The sequence below is a fragment of the Leucopleurus acutus genome (assembly GCF_964270905.1).
Source record: "Leucopleurus acutus genome assembly, chromosome: 17".
NCBI classification, from domain to species: Eukaryota; Metazoa; Chordata; class Mammalia; order Artiodactyla; family Delphinidae; genus Leucopleurus; species Leucopleurus acutus.
The window spans coordinates 59,576,157-59,595,597 of record NC_139159.1 but is presented as its reverse complement, the minus strand read 5'-3'; the positions used below and the strand labels follow the sequence as shown (position 1 = coordinate 59,595,597).

The 19,441-nt window shown below is 34.3% G+C and overlaps 1 protein-coding gene across 3 annotated transcripts in view; it reads left to right on the top strand.

Moving 5' to 3' along the window:
- The window catches only part of CSMD3 (CUB and Sushi multiple domains 3), a gene marked incomplete at both ends in the record, with an annotated part of 1,083,475 nt that overhangs the window by 445,166 nt on the left and 618,868 nt on the right, over positions 1 to 19,441 (top strand). The window lies entirely within an intron of this gene.

Sequence of the window (19,441 nt, the reverse complement as noted above, 5' to 3'; positions counted from 1 at the left end):
GATTTGAGAGCTGTCATAAAGGGAAAAAGACAAAGTATTTGACAACTAGTTGGATATGGAAGGAGAAAGTGACAAGAAGGAGTCAAAGTTGATATTCAACTCTATATGAGACTAGAAAAACGTTACCCTGTTAATAAGTATAAAAAAACTGAAAATGGAATTGTATAGGAGATTTCATCATAGGCTTAATTTTTTATGCACTTACTATGTGTCAGGCACTGTGCTAACCACTACATATACTTTGACTCATTTAAATCCTCAAAACAAACCAATGGAGGCATTATTATCTCCATTTTAGAAATGAGTATTGTAAGACACAGAGAGATCCAGTCACTCACCCAAGCTCAAATGTCTGTAAAATGACAAAGCCCTTAAGAAAGACTATTCATAGTTTGGGGAGAGAAGCAAGATTTCAGAGCATTAAAGAAGGAATAGAAAATAATAAAATGGAAGCAAATAGGTATATTCCACTCACTTGACAATGGCAACCCATAGTAAGAAGAACAGAGAGCCTAGATTTTTCTCTCAGGTTCAAGTAAAACTTTCATGTCACAGGTAGATGTTTATTCATTACCTTTCTCATTATCAGGGGCTTACAGAAAATGGTACTGATGAACCTAAGTGGCAGGGCAGGAATAAAGATGAAGATGTAGAGAATGGACTTGAGGACACAGTAGGGGAAGGGGAAGCTGGGACGAAGTGAGAGAGTAGCATTGACATATATACACTACCAAATGTAAAATGGATGGCTAGTGGGAAGCTGCTGCATTGAACAGGGAGATCACCTCGATGCTTTGTGATGACCCTAGAGGGTGGGAGAGAGGCTCAAGAAGGAGGGCATATGGGGATATATGTATACATATAGCTTATTCACTTTGTTGTACAGCAGAAACTAACACAAAATTGTAAAGTAGTTATACTCCAATAAAGATGTTAAAAATATAAAATAAAATTCATAGTCACAATTGAAGAAAAAAAGGTTTACAAAATGCCATATAGTGCAATAGCATTAAAAAAAAAACAGTGAAATAGGGATAATGAGAAAATAAGATAAAACAGTTACATGATCCTAAACAAAAGCTTATGTATAAGTTGGTAAAAAACTTAAAAAAAAATTTATTGAAATATAGCTGATTTACAATGTTGTGTTACTTTCAGTTGTAAAGTGATTCAGTTATGCATATAAATATATATTAGTTTTTACATTATCTTCTATTATTTGTTGTTAACAAGATATTGAGTATAGATCCTTGTTCAATACAGTAGGTCCTTGTTGGTTATCTGTCTTATATATAGTAGTATGTATATTTTAATCCCAAACTCCTAATTTATCTCTCTCTCCCTCTCTCCTTTTGGTAACCATAAGTTTGCTTTCTATGTCTGTGAGTCTGTTTTGTAAATAAGTTCATTTGTATCCTTTTTTTAGATTCCACATATAAGTGATATCATATGATATTTGTCTTTGTCTGATTTACTTCACTTAGTATGATAATCTCTAGGTTCATCCATGTTACTGCAAATGGCGTTATTTCATTCGTTTTATGGCTGAGTAATATTCCATTGTATATCATCTTCTTTATCCATTCATCTGTCGATAGACACTTAAGTTGCTTCCACGTCTTGGCTATTGTAAATAGTGCTGCTCTGAACATTGGGATGCATGTATCTTTTCAAATTATGTTTTTCTCCTGATATAGTCCCAGGAGTGGAATTGCAGGTTCATATGACAACTCTATTTTTAATTTTTTAAGGAAATGCCATACTGTTCTCCACAGTGGCTGCACCAGTTTACATCCCCACCAACAGTGTAGGAGGGTTCCTTTTTCCATTCTGACTGGTGTGAGGTGATACCTCATTGTAGTTTTGATTTGCATTTCTCTAATAATTAGTGATGTTGAGCTTCTTTTCATGTGCCTGTTGGCCATCTGTATGTCTTCTTTGGAGAAATGTCTATTTAGTTCTGCCCATTTTTTGATTGGGTTGTTTGTTTCTTTGATATTGAGCTGTTTGAGCTGTTTGTATATTTTGGAGATTAATCTCTTGTCAGTTGCATCGTTTACAAATATTTTCTCCCATTCTGTAGGTTGTCTTTTTGTTTTGTTTATGTTTTCCTTTGTTGTGCAAAAGCTTTTAAGTTTTAAGTAAAAAACTTTTAAGAATGGCTTACATGTTAAATATGACAGCTGCCTAACAAATTTAAAAAACATAAGTTTACACGAAAACCATTGTCTATGAAATATGACAATGACACAACAAAAGCAAACTTTTTCCTGGCTTTAAGATATGAAATATCTTGCATTGTTTTTTATAAAGTGGACACTGAGTAATAAGTATTGTGGGAGTTACTCTCATCAATGTCCGGGCAATGATAGAACAGTAAACTGTTTAAAGTTGATTTCTTATGATATCCTCCACTCAAGACAAATTATAGATATAAGGGACAAAATTGAAAATCATGGCTTCAAAATGGTGGCATCCACATATCCTGCTTCAGTTTTACATAAATTATATGTGTGCATTTTTTATGGCAAGAGAGAATAGGAAAATAGAGGATAGAGTCTAGAAAAGGAGATTAATGTTAATGCAGAAACAAAGTCTCATATAAAAAGAGAAATTATAGCCAGATCATGGAATTTAAGGTTTACATAAAATGAGATTGAGGCTGTAAACCATCTTTTTTCATTCAAGACTCTCATTTCAATAAAAAGAATGAATCATATTTATTATGATTGTAAATTGTTCAAAGGCAAAACTAATGTTATGTTATTTTGTTATTTTTCATAAACCCTGTAGCACAAAGAACAGCTGTGTTGACAAATCTCAAGAAATATTTGTTGAATATTACTGTATGATTATTTTCTTTGATTCTAAGATAGATGATTGAAATATGTATATGTAAACATATACATATATATATAGAGAGAGATACATATATATTTCATTCAACAGTCATCAGTCATTAGTTGGGAGGTATAAAATTTTAATGTTCAAGATTCATATATTGTTATTATTTTATCTTATCTCTGCAGATATTAATCATTTATACACAAATTTATTTGCTCATTGCATGCAGGGCACATGTGTGTATGGTTTATAAAAGAAATTTGCTAGTAGAAATTACTGGCTGTGGTATTGGAAACAGTAATGGAGGGGACATGCTGAAATTGTAATTGAAGTTTTAAAGTGACTATCCACTGTCAGTCTGAACAAAGAATAGTTTTCATGTCTTATGGGTGCTTGGACAGAATAAATATGCTTTTTTCTAGACAGCAGCATAAGTAGCAGTATCAGTGAACTGCACCTTTGAGAAGTCATTAATATAGCTGCTGTCTATGTATTGCATGGTTGAGCAATCAAGAAATGGTGATTTTTAAGGGACTGAAAGTTCACACAAACAGCAAATTATGAATTAAAAGAAAAAGAGCAATTCAGAAATTAATATTAATGGATTTTACACAAACTCAGACAATAATTTTTGTTCCCTAAATGGGTTATGTATATGAGATATTTGACATTTTACCATTACAGATACAATTATTCCTTTGTTGGAAATGCAATAGATAATCCCAAAGCTAGAGCTTATGCAAATAAGCAGATTTATGCACATGAATCGTATATAGAAAGTTTCAGACATTCATGTTGTTCAAAGAAATAGCATTTATTTGAGAATTGATAATTTGTTAACTAGGAAACTTTTAAGAAAGTGAATCTTGATAGATTGGACAAAAATTTTTTTGACTAATTTTCAGTCAGTATTTATTTAGCCCCAAGAAACGAATGTGTTTGTCTGTTAAGGCACAATGGCATGAGCCATTCATGGGAGGAATGGAATAGGTGATTAAGGCAAGATTAGAAAAGAAGGCCAGAGACTTCCCTGGTGGTCCAGTGGTTAAGAGTTTGCCTTCCAGTGCAAGGGGTGTGGGTTCAATCCCTGGTTGGGGGAGCTAAGATCCCACATGTCTGGTGGCTGACAAACCAAAACATAAAACAGAAGCAATATTGTAACAAATTCAATAAAGACTTTGAAAATAGTACACATCAAAAAAAAAAAAAAAACAATCTTAGAAAAGAAGGCCAAAGAAAAGCAAAACTATTGGAAAGTGGGGTCATCATCAGTCATCCAATTATTTGTTTATTCACTTACTAACATACTGATTCACTTATTTTGGATTCCACAAACATTAATAAATGTTAGTAGGTATGCTAGATTAAATACTACATGAGATCCATAGTATGTAATGGTTTTTATTATTTTGTATTGATTTACAAGGTATAAATACAAAACTAGGTAATACATAGTAGACTGTTTTGTTTACAAGAGAGGTACAATCCTCTGCAAAATTCAGATGAGGAAGATTATTTCCATGTTTGGAGATGGTCAGGCATTGAGATGGAGGAAGTAACATACAGACAGAACTTGGAGATTATTTTCTGTTTCAACAGAGGAGCTTTCAGCCCCACCCCCTGACCTCTGAGGAAAAGAGAGGGGCTGAAGATTAAATCAATTATCTATAGCCAGTGATTTAGTTAATCATGCATATGTAGTGAAGCCTCCATAAAACCCCAAAAGGATAGGGTTCAGAGAACTTCTGAGTTGGTGAACACTTGTAGATTTGAGGAGAATAGTGTGCCTGGAGAGGGTATGAAAGTTCCAAGCCCTCTCCCTATGCCTTGCCTTGTGCATTTCTTCTGTCTAGCTGTTCCTGAGTTATATCTTTTTATAATAAATTAGTAATCTAGTAAGTAAAATGTTTCTCTGAGTTCTGTGAGCTGCTCTAGCAAATTAATCCCCAAAAGGGGATGGTCTTTGGAATCTCTGATTTATAGCCAATCAGAAGTACAAGTAACAAACATGGTCTTGCGACTGGCATCTGAAGTCCAAGGAGAAGGTTGTGGGAACCTCCAGTTTGTAACCGATTGGTCAGTAGCATAGACAACAACCTGGCTTGAGATTGGCATCTAAAGTGGAGGGGAACGGGGGTTGGGGGCAGTCCTATAGACTGAATCCTAACCTGTGGAATCTGATGCTACCTCCAGGTAGGTAGAGGGTGTCAGAATTGAGTTGACTTGTAGGACACCAGCCTGGTGTCCAACACCAAGAATTGCTTGGTGTTGTGGGGGAAGCTCCAGCCCCCCCACAAGACACATTGGAATTGGGTCCAGGAATCTATTTAGTTATGTCATTCCTCCTTTGAAGTGTCTCTGGGAGTACTGCTAAACCGCCACTACCACTGTCACCATTCTGTAGTTCCAGTACTGCATCTGTCTCATTTCTCTTCATTTGGACTACAGTTTATCATACATATTGCTGACATTCTACTCCCATCAAAATCTCACTTTTATTATACCTGAAGAATGTTCAAAGGCCCCATGTTGTTTCTTAATTTCATACTGTAAACCAGTGAAATGAAATAGACAAGAATATGAATTCAGGTATCAGACTATGCCAGTTTAAATTCCTGATCTTCTACTCAAGTAATCTGCCGTCTTTATAATTATCAGATTTCTTATCTGTAAAAGGAGTGCTATTATGTATCAGTGCCTACTTCACAGGGAGTTAAGGATTTGTATGAGGATGGAAGAGGTAATCCATATAAAAACACTTAGTATATGGGCTGAAACACAAGCATTTATATGGATAGAGGTGCTGCTAGTTGTGGTGCTGCTGCTAATAATTGTTAACTCATCTGATTGCCAAAATCATTCATGACTTATCTCCACCCAGTTGTTTCTTTAACTCTTACCAAACGTATATACCAGCATCTCAGTACTGAACAGAATCACAGCCCTGATTTTTGTATACGTCTGACTTATCCTAAATGAAAACATACCTATTAACCATATTCTGCCCACTTTTCAAAGTCTTATTCAACTTTCGTCTCCTCGAAAAATTCTTTTCTATTTCAATGATCCTTTACCCCCACTTCTTTAACATTATTTCACATTTACTGTCTTTACCACACAATCTAGCATTTAAATCTGTTCTTTTTGATAGTGGTTCCTAATCATTTCATGGGCAGTAGACTTGCCCCTTCAACCAAAACCACCTCAGAAAGAACAAAATAATCAACACTTGTAAAATGCTTGAATTTTCAATAGATCTATTTTGGCTGTTGCCAAGAAGACAGTTACCAATGTGGTCTGTTTATATATTGCCTTTAATTAAATGGAAGGATCATAATGAAGCTCAATTCTTTTCTTCATATACAAAGTAAAAAATGAGTATACAGTTTATATGATAGATAATTGCTGGCTAAACTAAGAGCTGTGACCCTCATTAAACAGTATTTATTTATTCTTATAGTTTTCAAAGTTCTTTTTACAGATGTTATAAGTTCCTACTCATATTTTATTCTTCTTCACAATGTTTAGCCCAGTGACCATTATGCCCATATTATTGTGCACAGAATAGTTGCTAAATAAACATTTTGAATAAATATTGTAGGGAGATTTAATTAATTAAAATAAACAGTTTAAGAAGATAGTAGTGTGCTGACTGTAATCAGAGGAAGTTGCCCTGGTAGAAGACTTCCTGTTGTGCAAAGGCAATTAGGAAATTTTGCTCAAGAGCAAACCAGAAAGAGCCTGCTGAAATTTATCAACCAGAAACACATATAGCAGGTGTTTTCCTGTAGTTGTTATTAATGCCTTCTTACTTTCATGGAATAATGTTACAGATGAGATGATGCATAATAAGGATGATATTAGCAATTAATAGAGTGACATATGGTGAAGAAGATAGATGGTCTAAATATAGATATTTATCATACATTCCTTTGTCTTGATGGTCATTTTTTTTCTAAAAAACAGTACTTTGACATTTATTATATAATTTTGATAAGCAAATAAATTTTACTGGGCTCTAACAATGAGCATATTTGAATGATAAAATTACATTTCATGTTATTTGATGGATATGAATAGTGAGGCATTTATGTGTATCATTTAAAATTTAAAACTACCTAAACAATTAGAAAGTTTGCATTTCTATGGTGTCCTTCCAACAATTGTTCAGAAATACATTCCACACATCTTGCCTATCTCAAAAATTATTAGAAAAATATGCGAATAGTTAGCAAATAAAAGATTCCATTTAGGCATATGGGGGTATGTCTCTGCAGATATATGTGAGAACCTTCTATTTCTATTCTACTTGAATTCATCCAATGCATCCAAATCCTTTTTAATTCTAGAAAGTACCACATGTGATGATTCTAATAATAGCAAGCAAATATTGAATATTTAATATGAATCAGGTGCTACACTAATATTTCTCTCTGTACTAGCTCCTTTATCCTCATACTAATCTGTTATGATGGTGGTAAATTTAATTCCCACTTGATTGATGAGAAAACAGATGAGTCTCAGAGAGGTTTAGAGTGCTTAACCTTACAGCTAAAAAGTAGAAGGACTGAATTTCAAACCCCAGTTTTCCTCACTTCAGAGCCTGTGTTATTTATCACTGTGTAATGCAGTGCTGTGGTGCTATCTAGATCTATAAATCTGGCTAAAAGCCATGCTCACACAAAACAAATCTCTCACTGTTGAGGCTATCATATTTAAAAGCATTGTCACACTTGGAGATGTCATGATCTCTTAGAACTTAAAAACATAGGTAAAATCTTTTGAAATCATGTTTCTTTTTTTTTTTTTTAATCACTCCCAATTTTGTATTATGGAGACCCTATCTCATTTTTTTTCCTGTTTTTTTTAAGTTTTCAGACTTGGCTTGAAATGTAATGTATCCAGTACTGGAGGTCTTCCATATTTGGTTTTATCAAGTTATAGCAAAGTGCTTTTGTAACACATTTCTGTTCTTTTTAACACTGTTATCGTCTTTAAAGGAACAGTTTTAAGGGCCTGGTCTTTCATCTGTATTCAAAGGATATAGAGATTCTCTCTCTGTATGTTACTCCATAAAGCCACCTCTACAGTGCAGAGGAATAGGGAGCAAGAAGTGCTTTCTGTGTTTTTGTTTGTTTGTTCTTTTCACTTAAGGCAACTAAACTAATTGTAAGAACATCACAGTCTTTAAAATTGTTCTATTATAGATATATAACCATATTGTCTCAAAGTCACAGTTAGCAATATTGCAGGTGGCAAGGTGCTAAAATACCATACATTCTACCTTAGTAGATGTGTAAAATATAGAAGAAGCATTGGGTAGAAGTCAGAGAAACTGGGTTTGACTCTCTATTCCACCACTTCCTAACCATGTGACCTGGGGAAATTTAGTTAATTTATTGAAGCCAATGAAGGGTTCTCAATGATGGCTATACTTTCGAGTCACATGGGAACTTTAAAACAAATACGATTTCCTGCACCTACTCCTAGAGATTTTAATTTAATTGCTTTAGTGTGGAGATTGCGCTTAAATCAGAACTCTGAAGTTGAAACCTAAGTACCAGTATTTTTAAAGGGTTACCAGATAAATCTAACGTACAACCAAGGTTGACAATCAATGACTTAATCTAGTCTAGTCTAAACTTTAATTTCTTCATCTGGAAAATGGGGATAATGATATCTACTCCCACAGGTTGTTGTAAGAATTTGCTGATACAAGCATGTAATTCCTGGTACATAGTTAAGAACATTAGCTGATACAAGTAGTAGTAGTAGTGTCATTATTATTAATTCCTTGCCTATGGCTGTACATAGACTTGTTTCACTCATTCATTTATTCAACAAACATTTGCTATGAATCTGCTATTTGCAAGCCACTATTCTGGGCTCTGAAGATAGAATGGTTAATAAAGCAACCAAAGTTCCTATTCTTGTAGAACTCATATTCTAGGGCAGGAGACCCACAATAACAAATACAGATATAGAGAATAATTGCAGGACAGATAACTATGAAGGAAAACTGAGAGAATTATAGCCTATTGTTTTGCATGCAATGGTCAGAGAAGTCCTCTCTGAGTTGCTGTTTAAGAAGTGTCCTGAATTGAGGGAGAAAAAATACATGTCATTTGAGGAAACAGTAGCCCAAGCAGTGCAAACAACAAGTACAAAAGTGCTGACGTTAGGTTATTGATATTTCCATAATGCACTTTCTCATAATATATAAATTAAGTTTTCAGTGTCTACTTGGTAAAAGAACAAAAAAACTGTTTTTTTTTCTATAGAGTGACACTAAAATTATTCATTCTTTTGATGTCGCAATAAAATCATTATCAGCAAGGCATAATCACCCCTATTTTACAGAATGAGAAAATGAAACTAATTAACATTCAGTGTCATTAGGATCCCATCATCTTCTCTAGAGTTATCGAAATATGCAGTACTGAAGTAATAAAACCGCCTTTTCTTTTATATGTCCATAACAGTAATTATATTTTTACCTATCAGCAAATATTTGAAAACATTCCTAGCCTGTGACTATACTCACTCAACTACACCAAGATAATATATTCAAATGAATCATGGTAAAGGAGGGGGATACTTAATAATATAAATACTACAAAATTAATGGGAAAAATATATACAGAGAAATGGATTTCGTATATTAATAATTGACAAGAGGAAATAAAAATGCATATACTGGGCTTCCCTGGTGGCGCAGTGGTTGAGAGTCCGCCTGCCAATGCTGGGGACACGGGTTCGTGCCCCAGTCCGGGAAGATCCCACATGCCGTGGAGCGGCTGGGCCCGTGAGCTATGGCTGCTGAGCCTGTGCGTCCGGAGCCTGTGCTCTGCAAGGGGAGAGGCCACAACAGTGAGATGCCCGCGAACCCCCCCCCCAAAAAAAATGCATATACTATCAATTCATATTTAATAAACATCTGAAGTACTACATGGATAAAGATCATAAGACTTTTGGAGTGTACATAACCTCGTCTCCCCACATTTCCCCAAAGCAGTAACACACACACACGCACACACACACATACATGCGAGCAATGGCTCACCTTAATTTTAGAAGTTCGGGTAGCCTTTTGGTTAAGAGGACGGACTGTGGCATCAGATGGAAATAGATTTGATTTCCCACTCCACCCGCCATCTATAGGACCACAGACAAATTATAAGCCTCCTGATGGGTAAAACAGAAATAACTAAACCCATTTCATATAGTTGTGCATACATCAATTTTGAGGCATAATAGCAGAATTTTAGTAGTCTTGAAACCCTATTTACTTTGACTGGATGCACTTTGTCCTTTTAGTTTTTGCTTCAGTTGGAAAGAGAACAGAACCATGCTAAACAGAGTACACTCAGCCTAAATTGAACCTGATACCTGGAAAAGGAGAATCTTCTCTGCATAAGCTTCATAGCATTTGAATAATGGCCACACTGCTAGAGATATCACCAAGAAACATCATCCTGTTATAGTATTCCTTCTCTCAGATGATAAAATCTAGTGAGATTTTATATCACTAGATATAAAATGTGGTAAAGAATGTTTCCCATCAATATCTTAATTAATTGATGGGTGGCTTTGTGTGAAGGAGGCTCTGTGGCAGAAGGAAGTGCTCTCAAGCTTTGATATTCAGAGTAATCACTTGAGGAGCTTAATAAAGGCAGACTGTGACTCAATAGGTCTGGCCTAGAGCCTGCAACCTGCGTTCCAAACAGGCTTCTAGGTGATGTTGATGCTGCTGCTCTGCAGATCACACTTTGAGTAGAAAGAGTAAAGGATGGACTATTGGATCGGAAGTTAGAAGTCCAAGGAGGTCTCTTGTGTTGTTTTGGAACCAAGTTCCCTGAGGTAAAAATGGGAAAATCATACTTTTCCTGTTCTCCTTTTTGGAATATTATGGATGTTAAAGGCCATGATATGTGTATATGTAAATGTATACACACACATGCATACATGCATATATATGTGTGTGTGCTCTTAACAGCAATAATTTAAATTAAATGACTCTTCTTATAAATAATAAGATAATGTAGCATCCTTAGTTCTTGGAAATCCTGAGCAACAATGCATTAACTGAGTGCTTCTTTTATACTATATCTTTTCTAACTCCTTCTTTCTACCGCCCTCCTCCCAAAATAAGCATACCTATTAAATAAGACATTAGATGGGAAAACAAGATATATAACTCAGGTATTACCTTTCAGCAAATACTTATTGAGCATCTGTGAAGATCACATAATAATGAAACTGAATTTTTCATTATTATATGCTTTTTTTAAAAATGGAAAACAACAAAAGTTTGAAGAGGATGTAGATTTCAAAAAGTTAATATGTAGAAATTCCAGGTATTTGAGGAAATCGGGTACCCTCTTGATTTCAGGAGCCTCCTGCAGTATTGTGGGTTTAATCCTGAGTATCCTACAATGTGAAATCATTTAACGAAAAAGAATTTAACTTGACATTTTTTCTGGCATCGTGATGAAACTATGTCTATTACAGAGTGGAGAAAAAAGTAACGTTACCTCATGTTTCTAAAATAGCTTTTCTTATTGCAAGTTTTTTTTTTTTTTACTCTCTGTGCCAGAGACTTGTAGCAAAGAGATCATCGCCTCTAAAATCATTGAAAGAACTGTCATCTATCTTAGATAATGGCAACTTAAACACATGGTAAAATGCTATTGTCACGATGCATTTTTTTTTCTTTTTGATGGGAAGAATGTCATTGATGTTTTATTTCTCACATGAACTTTAATGGGAAATAAATCATTAGTGACAAAACTGACTGTAGTATACTTCTATGACACTAAAAATTGTGCATTTATAAATCGACAGTTGCTTTTTTTGTGTGTTTTTAAAAACTATACTCATTTCACATATATTGTACACTTATAAATACATCCTGAAGGCAAATTTCTTCTCCATTTTCTCAGCAGTGATGATCTGGTGGCGTGTCATGGCATATCAGAAGATAGCAGTCTTACATGGGAAACACTCGAGGCCATTTATAAGGATTTCGGTTCTGAGGACCTGTCTTTAAATATCCTCTTACAAGACTCTCTAGAGGTGGGAAGTGAGGGGGTAGAGTCAGTAAGATCGCAGCTCACTTGGATATTTTAGTTTAAATTACTGCTTTAAAAAGGAGTTGATAGAGACTTTATAATTAATACTTTAGATATACGTCTTTTTTTCTTTTGAGGAATTTCAAGGTTTTTTTCACAGGACCAACATAACCAACACACAAGTTATGTTCACCTGCTCATAAGTCAGTTTGAAGATTTCCTGGTCAAACATTGACTCATTGAAGATTCAAGTTAAATGAGAGAAGACAAAAGGCATTCATTTTCATAGGTGCTGCCTGGGAATGATTGGGCGGATTGAGATATAGAAATTGACAAACACTAGGCAGGTCTGTGTGAGTCACCTCATTTGAGAAAGCCCAAACTGCCTCTTTTCATTTCCCTTGGTGTTTCTCAAGCATACCAGCCAGATCTCTCTGTCTTTAATGATTTGGAAGTATGCCAGCTCATCTCTATTCTGAACTTGGCTGCTGAAGGGAGCATAGAGGCTCAGCTCCATCTGAATCCAAAGGAAGTGAATGGCACAGCTGAATATCAGCAGGGTAATGATGGGATCTCATTGCTTTCTGTAAATCTATCATTTGGGACAGAAATATAGCAAGGGATTTTCCTGGCATTTCAATTATAAGAATTAGAAGGAAAATGTGAAAAATGTAGGGGCACAGAGAGGAAAGTTTTGGAGAGAAACCCAGAGGCATTTAACCTTCTCTTTTCCCATTAGACAATACAATAATGCCAACTAGAGATATGCTTTCAGTTTTAAAACAAGCCATTTCCTAAACGATTTGACTTTCTAAAAATAGTCAGTAAAATTAATTTTTGTTAATTGGTTGTCTTAATATTATGATTTTAACGAGGGAGGAAATGCGTCCAAAACCTCTGTACACTCTATAAATCCTTTTTATCTCTTATTCCAGTTACTGCCTTGGTGACACTTAAAATTTGTGCAGGTGAACATGATCAGGCCTCTCCTTCTGCATCTTTCTTCCTAACCTGTGGCCTCTCTGACACATGGGTCGGGAAGTCTGTGATCTAGCTTGACCTTTACGCAGATGCTTCCAGAAACTGTAGAGAAGCTAATGCTTTATGAGTCAATCTTGACCTAGAAGGAATATGCGATCAAATGAATAAGTGCATCCCTCTTTCTTCTCCAGTTTCCTCTGCTGTTGTGAGAGGCATTTTACAAGTTTTATCAGAAGTTTCAAATACCATTTATTCATATTGGTAGCCTAATAGTATGTCCTTGTCTTGGCTTCTTATTTCTGTCCTGTTTCTCGTTTCTGCTCCCTGGGACATATTACCAGTTAAACCTCTCACACGTGCCTCATACTAAGCCCTTGTGTGAGGCATAGTTTCTGGGAAACATATTCTAAAATGTAATTTTGTGGGCTCCCTTTTGGCACTTTCAGCCTATATCAGATAGTCCCAATCAATCCCTACTTGACCTTTGGCTTGAGTGGTCATATAATTAGATTATCATACTTGAGCAATATTCAGAAATTTATATCTCTAGAGAATAACCTAACAGGAAACTCAAGGATAGCAAACACCTCTGTTTCATTCCTCCCTGGCTCTGTGTATGGCCCCAATTCCAAAGGGGATACTGATTATTTCTCTAACCCTCATGGGCACTGTTTATGCTAATCTCTAGGGAATGGTGAAATCACTGATATGTTTCTAGTGAATAGACATTGAGGTCAATTTCTTCACAAGATTCATAGTTTTGTTTTTATTTGGTTTGGCTTGGCTTCAGTTTTATGTTTTTATTCTTGTTGTTTTGTTTGGTTTGGATTTTTTCTGTTCTATGGTTATATATGCACAGAGGGGGAAATAGTAGTTTCTGAGATAATTTACTGTAACTTAAAATAGAGGTGAAAATGTCACACAGCTTCCCACCCAGGAGTGCATTATGAACACATTTTTCACTGACGAACAGGATTATATTACCAGGTAGAACAGTAACTGTTTGAATTGATTTATGAAGTAAATAAATGTGATTTTATTACTGCTGTTTTCTTTTTTGGTGATGGTCTGCATGCTGTAGGAAATTCATGACAATCCTGAGTTCTTGGATCATGTAGGCTATCTTTCTACATAAAGAATTTTATCAGTTTATTAGGTAATCAACTGTCCATCCTTTGCAAGCCTCATGATCTTTAAAATTTTATTAAATGCACTATCCATACCATAAAAATAATACGCTGAAAATGTGGAAAGAATTACGCATTGCCACATTTATAAGCTTTAGTCTTCAAGGATCAAGAGATTAAAAAAGTGTGTCTAAGTATTGGTATAAATGGCATATATATGAATAAGAAATATTTTCATGTATTCAAACATGAAAAAATGACATATTATAAATGTGCATAAGTAATGGTATAATAGTGTTTCTATTAAAATATGTTCATGTGTGCAAATAAAAAGAGCTACGGTGGCTGATCTGAATATATTTTCTCAATAGTATTCTATTATAATTTACCTTAAAAATAAACCAAAATTGGCAAAGTTACAACAAGTATTTATAGCATACTAGAAAAGAAATTAGACTTTGGCATCTAGCTGCTGTGATTCAAATAAATTTGGGTGAGTAATTTAAATTATCTAATCTCACCTACATTCTTTGTAAAATTCAAATAGTAATAATAATAGAGTAACTAACACTAATACAGAGCTTACTGTATGTTAGAAAACCTTTAAGTATCTCAATTCTTTTCATCCTCTCAACAAACCTATGAGATACTATATTATTTTTTCCCTCTTAAAAATGAGGAAAATGAGGCACAGAGAGATTCAACGATTCACTGTAACCAAATTGATAGTAAACAATAGAGTCAGAATTTGAATCCATGTCATCAGGCTCTGAGTCCACTTTCTGAGCTATAGTTCTCAAAAGTAATATTTATCTCATAGTTGCTGTAGTTTGTTTTAAATTATTAAATGCTATAAAAGAGGTAAAGTTCCTCATATAGTATGTGGTATGTAATAAATCTTCATGACAGGGTTTTTGTTACTGATGTTTGCCATCATCTGTGGGGATTAGCACAATGGATTTATACTATGATATTGAAGAGTTGAGCCCATTTCCCAGGATAGGAATTTCTTGAAAGTCAAAGATTCTGCAACACAGAGGGATGGGGACATATCTTGAGCTAAGAACCAATCCATCCATCTTTAAACTTCAAAAATCTGCTCCTTCTCCTTTTGGGAGAAAAAGAAAACAACCAGGAAAGGAATTCAAATGTGGTTACAGCCAGAACTAAAACAACTACACAGTTTAAGGCAAGAAATGTTGGATATATATTTTGGGTAGAGCACTAAAAGGGTAAATAAAATTTGCACATATGCAAATATATTGTCAAACTCAATATTTTTTACTAAGCAATTTGGTTGCAGAGCCAAATTTTTATAGTTTTTGTATCAAATATTTGCAGTTACTCTTTCTTGGGGGGGGCTGGTATCTTCTTTTTTCCAAATTTATTGAGAAATAATTAACAAATATAATTGTATATATTTAAAGTAGTGTCATGATTTGATATACATGTGGAATGATTATTAAGATCAAAATAGTTAACACATCCATTAATTCACATAATTAACTCGTGTAGGGGGGATGCTGAGAATGCTTAATATTTACTCTCGGTGACTTTTTTTAAATTAATTGTTTTGGTTTTAATTGTTAATTTTTTAATTTAAATATAGTTGATGTACAATATTATGTTAGTTTCAGGTATACTACATAATGATGTAACATTTGCATTTATTATGAAATGATCATAATTATAATTCTAGTAACCATCTGTTCCAATACAAAGTTGTTACAATATTATTGACTATATCCCTTATGCTATATATTATATCCCTGTGACTAATTTATTATATAACTGGAAGTTTATATCACTTAATTCTCTTCACCTATTTCACCCTCTTCCCTAACCCCTTCCCTTCTAGTGACCTCTCGATTCTCCTGTGTATCTATATCTGTTTTCATTTTGTTTTGTTTGTTTTATTTTTAGATTTCACAAATAAGTGAGATCCTGTGGTATTTGTCTTTCTCTGTCTGACTTATTTCACAAAGCATAACAGCGTTCAGATCCAGACATGTCTCAAATGGCAATATTTCATTTTTTATGGCTGAGTAATATTCCAATGTATATCTACATACCACATTTTCTTTATCCATTCATCTATCAATGGGCACTTAGGTTACTTTTATATCTTGCAATTGTAAGCAATGTTACAGTGAATGTTGGAGTCCACATATCTTTTGGTTCTTTTTTGGTGTTTTCGTTTTCTTCAGGAAAATTCTCAGAGGTGAAATTCCTGGATTATATGGCGATACTGTTTTTAATATTTTGAGAAACATTCATATTGAATTCCATAGTGGCTGCACCAATTTACAATCCCACGAACAGTGCACATAGGTCTCGTTTTCTTAACATCCTTGTCAATGCTTGTTATTTGCTGTCTTTTAGATGATAAGCATTCTGAGAGGTGTGAGGAGGTATCACCTTGTTGTTTTGTTATGCATTTCCCTAATGACCAGTGATGTTTGAGCATCTTCATGCATTTGTTGGCCATCTCTATGTCTTCTTCGAAAAATGTCTATTAAGATCCTCTGGGCATTTTTTTTTTTAATTGAAGTATAGTTGATTTACAATATTATATGTTAGTTTCAGGTGTACAGCATAGTGATTCAGTATTTTTGTAGATTATACTCCATGATAGGTTATTACAATATAATGGGTATAATTCCCTGTGCTTTACAGTATGTCCTCACTGCTTATCTATTTTATATATAGTAGTTTGTATCTGTTAATCCCATACCCCTAATTAGTTCCTCCTCCCTTCCCTCTCCTCTTTGGTAACCACAGGTTTTTTTAATATATCTGTGGGTCTGTTTCTGTTTTGCATATACATTCAGCTGTATTATTTTTTAGATTCCACATACAATTGATATTGTTTTGTGTTTATCTTTCTCTGTCTGACTTATTTCACTAAGCATAATATCCTCTAGGTCCATTCATGATGCTGCACATCGCAGTATTTCATTCATTTTATGGCTGAGTAACATTTCATTGTGTGTGTATGTGTGCATTTCTTTTTAATGCAGTCATCTGTTGATGGGCACTTGGGTTACTTCCATGTCTTGGCTGTTGTAAATAGTGCTGTTATAAACATTGGATTGCATGTATTATTTTGAATTAGTGTTTTTTTTTTGTTTTTTCTGAATATATACCCAGGAGTGGGATTGCTGGATCCACTTATGGTAGTTCTATTTGAGGAATCTCCATACTGTTTTCCATAGTGGCTGCACCAATTTACATTACCACCAACAGTGTACAAAGGTTCCCTTTTCTCCACATCCTCACCAACATTTGTTATTTGCCTGTTAGCCATCTGTATATCTTCTTTGGAGAAGTATCTGTTCAGGTCTTCTGCCCATTTTTTTGATTGAGCTGTTTGGTTTTGATATTGAGTTATATGAGCTATTTGTATATTTTGTATATTAATCCCTTGTTGGTTACATCATTTGCAAATATTTTCTTCTATTCTGTAGGTTTTCTTTTCATTTTGTCAGTGGTTTCCTTTGCTGTGCAAAAGTATTTAAGTTTAATTAGGTCCCATTTGTTTATTTTTGCTTTTCTTTATTTTGCCTTAGGAGACATATCCACGAAATACTGCTATGATTTGTGTCAAAGAGTGTTCCACCTTGTGCTCTTCTATGAGTTTTATGGTTTCAGGTGTTACATTTGGGTGTTTAAAACATTTTGAGTTTATTTTTGTATATGGTGTGAGGGAATGTTCTAATCTCATTGTTTAACATGTGGCTGTCCAGTCTTCCCAGTACCACTTGTTGAAGAGACTGTCTTTCTCCATTGTATATTCTTGCCTCCTTTGTCACAGATTAATTTACTATAGGTGTATGGGTTTATTTCTGGCCTCTGTACATTTTTTAATCAGATTGTCTGATTTTTTAATGTTGAGTTGTATGAGTTCTTTATATATTTTTAATATTAACATCTTATCAGATATATAATCTGAAAATATTTTCTCTCATTCAGTAGGTTGTGATCTTCTTCTGTTGGTAGTTTCCTTTGCTGTGCAAAAGTTTTTTAGTTGATGTAGTCCCATTTGTTTATTTTTCGCTTTCGTCTCCCTTGCCTAAGGGGACATATCCAAACAGATATCGCTAAAGACTGTTGTTAAAGAGCTTACTGCCTATGTTTTCTTCTCAGATTTTCTCTGGTCTTACATTGAAGTCTTTAATCCATTTTGAATTTGTTTTTTGATATGGTGTGAGAAAGTAGTCTGGTTTGATTCTATTGCATGTAGCTGTCCTTTTTTTTCCCCAACATCACTTGTTGAAGAGACTGTCTTTTCTCCATTGTATATTCTTGCTTCCTTTGTTGTAGATTAATTGACCATAGGTGCGTGGGTTTATTTCTGGGTTACCTATTCTGTTCCATTGATATGTGTATCTGTTTTTGTGCTAGTACCATGCTGTTTTGATTACTGTAGCTTTTTAGTATTGTCTGGGAGGATGCTACCTCCAGTTTTGTTCTTTTTTATCAAGATTGCTTTGGCAATTTGGGATCTTTTGTTGTTCCAGATGAATTTTAGGCTTATTTGTTCTTCCTCTATGAAAAATGTTATGGATATTTTGATAGAGATTGCATTAAATCTCTAGATTGCTTTGTTAGAGTCTTCTCTAAATGCTCTGATCTTTATTATTTCTTTTCTTCTAGTAACTTTGGGTTTTGTTTGTTCTTCTTTTTCTAGTTCCTTTAGATGTAAGGTTAAATCATTTATTTGAGATTTTTCTTATTTCCTGAGATAGGCTTGTATCACTATAATCTTCCTTCTTAGAACTGCTTTTGCTGCATCCCATAAATTTTGGATCATTGTGTTTCCATTTTCACTTCTCTCCAGGTACTTTTTTTTACTTCCTCTTTGATTTCTTCAGTAACCCATTTTTGTTTAGTAGCATATTGTTTAGCCCTCATGTGTTTGTGATTTTTGCAATTTTATTTCTTCTAGCTGATTTGTCTCATACAGAAGTGGTTGAAAAAAATGCTTGATATGATTTTAATATTTTTAAATTTGTTGAAGCTTTTTTGTGGCCTAGCATGTGACCTATCTTGGAAAATATTCCATGTGCACTTGAAAAGAATGTGTATTCTTTCATATTTCATCACATTCAATGGACTCTTCTATATATACCTACAAAGTCTGCCTGATTTAATGTGTCATTTAAGGCCAGTGTTTCCTTATTGATTTTTTTTTTTTCTGGTTGATCTAAGTGTGGTGTTAAAGTTTCCTGCTATTATTATGTTATTACCAATTTCTTCCTTTATGTTTGTTAATATTTGCTTTATGCATTTAGGTGTGCCTATGCTGTGTGCCTATATATTTTCAGTTGATTTATCTTCTGTTGGATTGATCGTTTGATCATTATGTAATGTCCTTAGTTGTCTCCTTACAGTCTTTGTTTTAAAGTCTATTTCATC